The following is an 8,960-nucleotide window of genomic DNA, read 5'->3' on the forward strand; positions in this document are numbered from 1 at the left end:
TACCAAATGACATGCCAACATGTGTTTTGAGATTCATAAGCATACGGTTTTGTAGCTACTCTCCTCACTCAGAAAATGATAAATGCTATGCTGGTGATTCCAGATTCTACCACACATTTTTTATCAGCACAGCTGGAATCATTTGTGGTAGTGACTAATACAAATGTTAGTCCAGTTATGCTGGATATCTATGGTATTATCATGTCCTATCTTGAAGACTCTCATTATGAAGGGCTGTGATCAGTTGTGATCATGCTAGATTAGGTAAATATTCAAAATACATGGTAGAATTCTTTCATCTGGGATTCAGTTTCATGAGCGTTGATCATTCCAAGTGTTTTTAGTGGTTCTATCCCTGACCTTTCCTTGACTAACAGAAAAATAAATAACATTTCAGATATTGATACATAACAAAATGCAAAGAGTATATAGGCTATGATTCAGCATGCTCAATTTCAGCTATTTGCATGATAAATTTATAATCAAGATTTTTTCTTAGTGGTGACAGAAAAGATGAATCATACAATAAGCCTGCTATCAGATTTATATCTCAGTGAGTACATATCAGTGGCGATGCTTCTTTCTTTCCCTCGACTGTCTTGTAAGACTGTATATGTAACTTAGGAGATGCCTGGCGGTATTTAACTGAATTTTCTGAGTAATGTTTAGCAACATGAGACAATTTTTCAAGGTTATGCAGAATAGGAAGTTGCACATAAAGAAAACTCACGTAAATGAGTGCTGAATACAAACATTTGTGTAGGTTCTGATTTTAACTTCTTTAATTTTAGAAATCTGGAAATACCTGCCTAGGGCTCCTATACATAATAATCACCAGGCTATATATTGAAAACACTTTTACAAACCCTGACTACTCATTACACAGGAAAGGGATAAAATATGAGAAATCACTGATAATGCTCTTGACACTTTCAGGCACGTGTGATGAACCAGCTACTTCATTTCATTGTATGTTGATAGTAATATTTACAATTCAAATGACTACCTGGCTCCAATATTTGTGTATCCAGTATAAAAAAAACCCTGGCAAATTAAGGTGTCTGACTAAATATCTGGTAAAGACTGAAGCAAAAAATTCTGAAGATCAATATCTTTCTATGTCTTGCAGCTTGGCCCTGATTTTTATTTGCCCTGAGTGGAATATCTGTACATTCAAGAGTATTGACTAACATCATATAAAACTTCAGAGAGGAGGAATACTTTCAGAAATTGAAGCAATTTAAGATCTGCTTTAAGAATACAATTGCAAAAATTCTCTTTGAAAGAGGAAGCTGTCTGTGCTTTGCTGGTCAGATGCCTTGGTCAATTTTCATTTTATGCTTATTGTTGATAATTATTTGTAGAATTTTTTTCATACCTCAGCTTGATCAGTTTTTATGTTTACCTGTACATAAAGAATGAACATTTAGATTTGAGCATCTTTCTACTCCCTAAGAAAATGTCGGTGTTTATCTGTACATTTAATTGTCCCCCTTCTGTCTTTCATGTAGTGTATATCTCTTTGAATATAAGCTGTATTGGACTTTTCTATGTGAGTGTGTAGTAGCTAGCACATCGAAAATTTTTGCAGTGGTAATAATTAAGTAGTAATAAAAATAACAGTGACAGTGATAATTACAATAATGAAAGGAAAAATCCTTTATTATAGACTGGTTATGTTGTCATTTATATTTACATGAAGTCTTACTATTGATTTGAAGGCCAAAATCAGGATCAATTGACAGCTACTCATTATCTTGATATTAGCATAAAACTGTACTGACATGATGCAAGAATAAAAGGTATCTTGGGGCATACTAAAGCTGGATGGGAAGGACAGTGCTAAATTAGTCTGTGTTTCATTGACCATAAGTAGCCCTTGGTTGTTAAAACCTGGCAAAATTCAGAGCAAGTAAGAAGATTGCATTGTCATGCAATTTTCTACATTGGATAGAAATATTCAGAATTATATGCATAGAATCTGTAGATCCTTTTGAAAGCTAGCTGTATTTTTTCAAGGGCCTAATCAAAGTAGAATGACAACTGAGCATGTATTTAAAAGATATTCTCATGATTAATGTACTGCTGAACATCAAAATAGTTAACGGGCTTTAACTAGAGGTTAGCTTAATTTAGCATGAATTTGGCTGTTTTAAATTCGGAAGACTTGTCAGTGAAGACAGAAGTCAGTGAAGTGATCTGAAAGGTATTTATTACCCTTCTGTGGTCCTATTTTTAGTCATCAAGCTTAGACAGGAATGAGTGCCTGCAAAGGAGATATCTCCTCTCTGAAAATAGGAGAAAGCAAGATTCAACCACCTAAAAATATTGAAAGAAATTTTTTTCCAAATAATCTTAGGCATGTTTTTGGACGATCAGATTTGATCAAACAAATATAATAAATTTTCTTGTCCACAAAACATCCAGTGGATTTAAACCAGTTAAATTATAGAAGCAAAATGTTATATGGGTTATGCTTTCATGCTTTCCTACAGTGAATATTGCCTGGGCAGAGTGGGAGTCATGCTGTGAACTCAATTCTGTTAGGTTAAATAAAAAGCAATCTTAATGAAGTAAGTTGCAAAATGCTAAGGAGTCAGTAGCACTTCTTAATAACTTCGTATTATGCTTGAAGATTTTAAGGTGAAATTGGCAACATTTATTAACTAAATCTTTCATCCATGAACTGGTGAAGCTTGTGAAATCTAAGGTAAACTTTTGGTTGTGCTGAGTAAGAGCAATTAATAGTGGTATATCAAGAAAAAATTCTAAATCAGTGGTAATTGGAATGACAGGCAAGACTGCTCAAACACTTCATTAAACTTCTATTTTTATGGGGATTTCTTCATTTCCACTGGAATGAACAAGTCAGTACGCATGACTTACTCTGCAATGAACTTTGATGAATTTTTCTAAGTACATTAAAATGAGCTGCATCTTCTGTTAATCCAAAGACCCCCCCACCCATACATATGGTGATAAACCCTCTGATGCACAGGCAAGAAGGCAGGAAAATGGGCCTGAAGGACAATCATATGTATGTACGTATATAAATATATTTTTTTGCTTGTCAGTAATAACTCTGAACTGCCTACAGCATTCACAGGGCCTCTTAAAAGTCAGGTATTGTATTGAATTTAAAATTCTCTTATGCAGAGCAGGAAAGGGAAAAAAATCAAACACTTTCTGAATTGGGCCCAAATATCCAAGGTTAATTTTCTGAGAAAGCTGCAGCAGCTAGATAAGGCCATCCCCTGCAAATTAGTTTTGCCTGCCTGGATTACAGCTAAATTTATGCAGCTTGCCTTATCCTTTCAGAAGCGCCTCTGAAGTATCGTAATTAACTGGCACACATAAAGTGAGAAAATTTTCTGCTTGGTGGCAGCCATTCCTCATTTCATCTCAGTTCTAACCCAAATGGAAAGGTAGTTTCTTATTTTTACTGTCAAAAAAATCCCCACAACCCACTAATATCTTACAAGAAGTCTTTGAAAACAAACATGAAACAGCTTCAGAACAGAGTAAGGGTTTTAAAGAGCATAAATACTGCTGAGGGAGCAAAGTGGAGATTTTGCATAATAGTAAATACAAAATAGTGGATGAAGATTGGGTATACATACAAATATATGTGTGTGCATAGGTATATACACACACACATTTAGATTCCAAAATTTTACAATTCACTATAGAATTTCTGTCTCCTTTCTGTTGAGATCCACATCCAAACTATAAGTTAGGACAAAGTAGATATGATGTATGATTGTTTCTATTTTAACACAATAGTAGACTTTTCCCAGCTGTCTCCTCAATCATGTGTGAATTCCTGTGTTTTTTGTCAAGAAACGTCAGGAGTATATTTGTTATTTTTCATGTAATTTTCTTTTCTGCTGATTAGAATATTTTAATATAGTACAATGAAAATCGTATAATTGAAATAAATCAGAGTTGTTTATATTTGAAGTGAGGCTGGTACACATATGTAAACTTGATGAAAGCAGAGTAGACTGGAGAAAATTTAATCCCAGACTATGTTAATTCCCTATCTTTTCTTTATGGATTTTCACCAATCTTTTTGTTGTTGTTGAGATTACCAAGATTTTTCTATGAAAACCTGTGGAAATCAGTGAGAATTGCTGCTGGCTGTCAGTTCTGCTGATGAATTGCTGCTGTGCAGCACCCAATAGTATTTGGATTTTTTACCCATTTTCCCATTAAGAAAAGTAATTTTTAGGTTTTCTATCAAATCATCATGTTATCCATTTAGAGTGTTGCAGACAGAGCATTCAGTGTATTAGAAAGCATTTTGCACTAAACTACCTCCATTTCAACTAGTCTAGCTTGGTGGAAAGCTGTATTTTTCTTCCTGAAAATTGACATTAGAGCTGAGCTGGGAATTTTCTGCAATTTATATTTAGTCAGAAGTTTCAGCTATAAAACTATTACTCTGTAGGTAAGTAGATTGACAACCATGCTGCAGTGTGTTAGTTGTACAGAGCACACCCCATATAGTAAATCTCCCAACAACTGAGTTGCAACAGGAATCAAAGGGCCAAATTCTGCTTTCAGTTAGGATGGATTAAATCCAGAGCAAATCCAGTGACTTCAGTGGAATTACTTGGGATTTAAACTAGTCTAACAGTTAAGCAGAATGTGTCCCTTCCTATTTAAACCATAGTTCTAACAGCTACTTATAACGGGGATTCCCGAGTAGTGAAATGACTGTCAATGGACTTGCACAAGAAGAGAACATGACATGAGCTCATAGAATTTTCATGTACTTAATCTTCGAGTGATAAAGATGAACATTATCACTGTCTTGACCATATTAAAGTATCTTGCCTGAAAGGTCTGCTCTATAGAGAAGACTATCTTGTCAAAACAGGGGAAGCTAAAGAAATGTTAAAAATATATGCAATTGGAAATATTTTTAAAAGAACTGAGTGAAGATGAAGACACCTCAGTTTGAGCAGAATCTGAGACCTCATCAGCAAAAATCTTGTGAATAGAAGCCTAATTATTCATAAGAATTTTACAACGGATTAAGTGGTCTTTAACAATGAAGTCCATCAGAAAACATTAAGAATGAATTTCTATGTACTTCAGGATTCGGAAAAACTGACTCCCTAAAAAAAAGGAGATGGAAAGTATGAGGTTCGTTTGTGCTTGCCTTTTACTCACACCCTTAATATTCCAGTAAAACTGATTGGGTAGGTGTTGCAGTGGGGATCCTGCAACACGCATATATCAAACCAGGAGTCCCGTGGAAAGGAAATATATATGGACAGACAGATTCTTGCTAGCTGTTTCAGAGAGATGTTTATTTCTCCAGCCGCATGGCCGGAGCTCTGCCCAGGAACTGTTCCAGTTACGGGACCAAGGGTCCTTCTGCCCGCGCAGGGAACACAAACCAACCAATGGGAACGAGGCTGAGCAGGGACATGGAAACCCCGTGTCTGTGCCCTCAGGGCCCCTCTCCCAGGGCTACACGGCAGGGGAGGGACCCCAACACCTCACCCGTTTTATTTTAATAAAAGGAGAATGAAAACAACTGGATAAACATAACAAGAACAGTTTCAAGACAAAACAAGCCACCCTCCTGAGTCTTTAAATGTCCAAACAGATTCTGTGGAACATCTTAGGGCTGACAGAAGGGAGACAGGACTCTCTGAGCATGCTTTGTGGGGAAACTGAGGCAGGAGAGGGTTTAACTTCTTCCCTCCCCCTTTTCATCCCCCACTCGGCATTGGAAAGGGATTTTTGGGAAAACAATTGGCAAAAAGCATGGTTTTGTGAGGGAAACCATGGATGAAAAAACGGATTGGGAATACACTGGGGGTAATAGGACATAGGGTAAAAGGGAAAGGTGGGATTAGGAAAGGGAAACTGTAGGGGGGGCTTACAATGGAGATACTGTCTAACATGACTACGATTTTTTGCATATATACTGCCTTTTACAGGAACACCATCAGGCCCAGTGACCTGCGATGCTTGTAACCCTTTTCTCCCTAGTACAATATTAAATTCCACCACCTCTCCATCTCCCAAGCTTGGGATGCATTTTTCAGGGTTATTCTTTTTAATAGCAGTTCTATGCACGAATATGTCTTGCTGGTTGTCACACCTTGTTATAAAACCATAATTTTGCTTAACATTATACCATTTTACTATCCCTAAGATCTTAGTTACTATGATTTTTTCCTTTTTCCGAGTGTCTGCTGTTTTCTGTCTCGCTGCGTCTTTGTTCTCTCTTTCGGTCGCTCCCGTGTTGGAATTGTCGGGGCTGCTCGTGCCTGCGCGCTCTTCCCGGGGTCGCGTTCGAGGCTGCGCGGGCCGGGCCGGGCCACGCCGCTCAGTTCTCCGTGCGTCGCCTCCTCTGGTCGCAGCTTCGCTGCCGCTGTCGGGCGCTGCACCCACGTCTCGGCCGGGCCCCCGAGCGATGACCCCCCCGCACCCTGCTCCAGCGCGTGTTTCGGCTGGGCGCGGCTCCGCTCCACCGCCATCGCCTCCAGCCGCCGCCCGCGTGCCGCCCCTCTCGGTCGGGCGTTCACGGGGCTCGCTCCACCACGCGCTGCACGCGGCCGTGTGGGTCCCGCCGGGTCCCGCCGCTCCCACCGCGCCTCGCTCCGCCACCGACACTGCGGCTCGCGTGGCTCCGCCCGCGCGCGGGAACTGCCTCGCTGCTGCTCGCAGAGCGCTCGGTGCACGTGGCCTGGGCCGCACGGTCCCTGCGCCAGGCTTCCCTTCGCCAGGACACAGCTGACACTGCTCAACAGTCTCGGTAACTAAATAATATTCACGAAAATATTCTTCCATCGGCATATATTTTGACTCCAATATTAACTGTGTCCAAACGGTTTTCCAAAAGCCCTTGGTAAGAATTAAATCCCAAGAAACATAGAAAAAGTTCTTAAACAACCATGCCAGGAAGTGTTTCAGTTCTTTTTGAGCTTGAATCAAGCTAAAATTTACAAATTGTTGTTCAAGAATCATTTTAAGTTTAAGATAAATGTCCATATGCGGCTCTGAGAGCCAAGAGTCTTCCCACGGTTCCTCCATAGTTTAGATACGGAATAGCAAAGCAAAACCAAGAAGAGGAATCCAAAGTTTCCAGGGTTTACTCACACAAATCAGTTGCTTAGGGATCGGGGATCGTTCTGCTCTCAAATCTCCACCATTTGTTGCAGTGGGGATCCTGCAACACGCATATATCAAACCAGGAGTCCCGTGGAAAGGAAATATATACGGACAGACAGATTCTTGATAGCTGTTTCAGAGAGATGTTTATTTCTCCAGCCGCATAGCCGGAGCTCTGCCCAGGAACTGTTCCAGTCACGGGACCAAGGGTCCTTCTGCCCGCGCAGGGGACACAAACCAACCAATGGGAACGAGGCTGAGCAGGGGCAGGGAAGCCCCGTGTCTGTGCCCTCAGGGCCCCTCTCCCAGGGCTACACGGCAGGGGAGGGACCCCAACAGGTAGGTGTCTAAAAGATCTCTCAGTACCATGAAAAGCATTTAGAAACTTTTTGAATCTCAGGTAATATATAGCCAATATCATTGCATTAAGACAAAAATTAAGGGAAAGTACAACTTACAGTAGTCAAATTCCTGTTTCCCTTCCCAGGACGTCACTTGCAGGAGACACCTGTAATGGAGAACATATGATTGAACATAAAAATTTGGACATCTTTCAAATGAAAATTGTGCTCATTTTTATAGGTCAGCAGTGAAAATTTTCTATATATTTCCTAAAATGATTGAATGGGTTTGGAAAAAATGTAGTCTTCAAGATTTTTTGAGTGTTTCTGTTTTTCTGTGTTTTTCTTCAATGTCTCTAATTTTATCAGTTTATGTTAACTTTCCTTCTTTACATGTGTTTTATCTCTCCTATCTTTATTCTTGCCGCTTTAGGCCAATATTTTCTCCAATATTCAAGTGTGCATTTTTTTTCTTTTTTCTCTTGTCTTTCCATAATTTTTACATCTGTCTCTATATTTTGCAATTGCCAGCATTATGTTGTGGCTGTGGGGTTTCTTGTCATCACACATAGATACATATGGTGGAATGGAATCAGTATCTTCTCTTAACATGTTCCCTTATAGGCAGATTTATTGTAAGGGGAACATTTCTTTGTACTGTTTCATTGCAGGAAAGTGATGAGTGGGAAAGGCTGGACAATTTATGTTGCTGTTAATCCATTACAGCAAAAGGTCTTTTCTGCTAATGCATGTGTGCTTTAACAAAAGGCACAGAGAGGGGTACAATCAGAACATCTGTGATTAGAGTCAGAATCTTGCTAAAATACACAGGAAGGTCTTAGAATGTATAAAAGAGATTGTGTCACCTATGCTTTCATCCTTTATTTTCCACTACCCCTTTTATAAATACAGTACAGACAAACCTGAAAAGCCTTGTAAATTAATACCAAAGCGCTGCAGCATTATCTGTGGGTTTTATGGAAATTTGTGGGCTCAGTTCATAGTTCAATATCCCATATCTCTAATAGCAGTACTTCTGTAGCAGGAAATTAACTGATGCTTTGTGAATGGTCATTTATTCCTAGTAATAATTATTCTTTTAAGTTGCTATAGTATTTAAACACTCTTCCATATTCTTTTGTAAAACCATGGAACTAGTTTATACCAATACAATATTTTTTTTCCACTTTCATTTTTAAAATATAAACACATTTTAAAATTGGTATGTTTCTTTTCTCAGATTTGTATGAACTATATGTCAAATTTGAAAAACATTAAATTAAAGGGCTTTTGCATTTCTTTTCATGTTGATACTCAAATCAATAGGATGACCCCTTTAGAAATCTGTATTTTATATAATATTATTACATATGTATGTAAAAGTGATCAGATTTAATAATAGACATCTTTAAGAATACCAAAGGGAAGAAATTGCTGTTCCTCGTCAAGGTTTTTCGCTGCTTTTTTCTATTTTACATATCTCAG

This window comes from Corvus hawaiiensis, chromosome 1 (genome assembly GCF_020740725.1).
Source record: "Corvus hawaiiensis isolate bCorHaw1 chromosome 1, bCorHaw1.pri.cur, whole genome shotgun sequence".
Taxonomy (NCBI): Eukaryota; Metazoa; Chordata; class Aves; order Passeriformes; family Corvidae; genus Corvus; species Corvus hawaiiensis.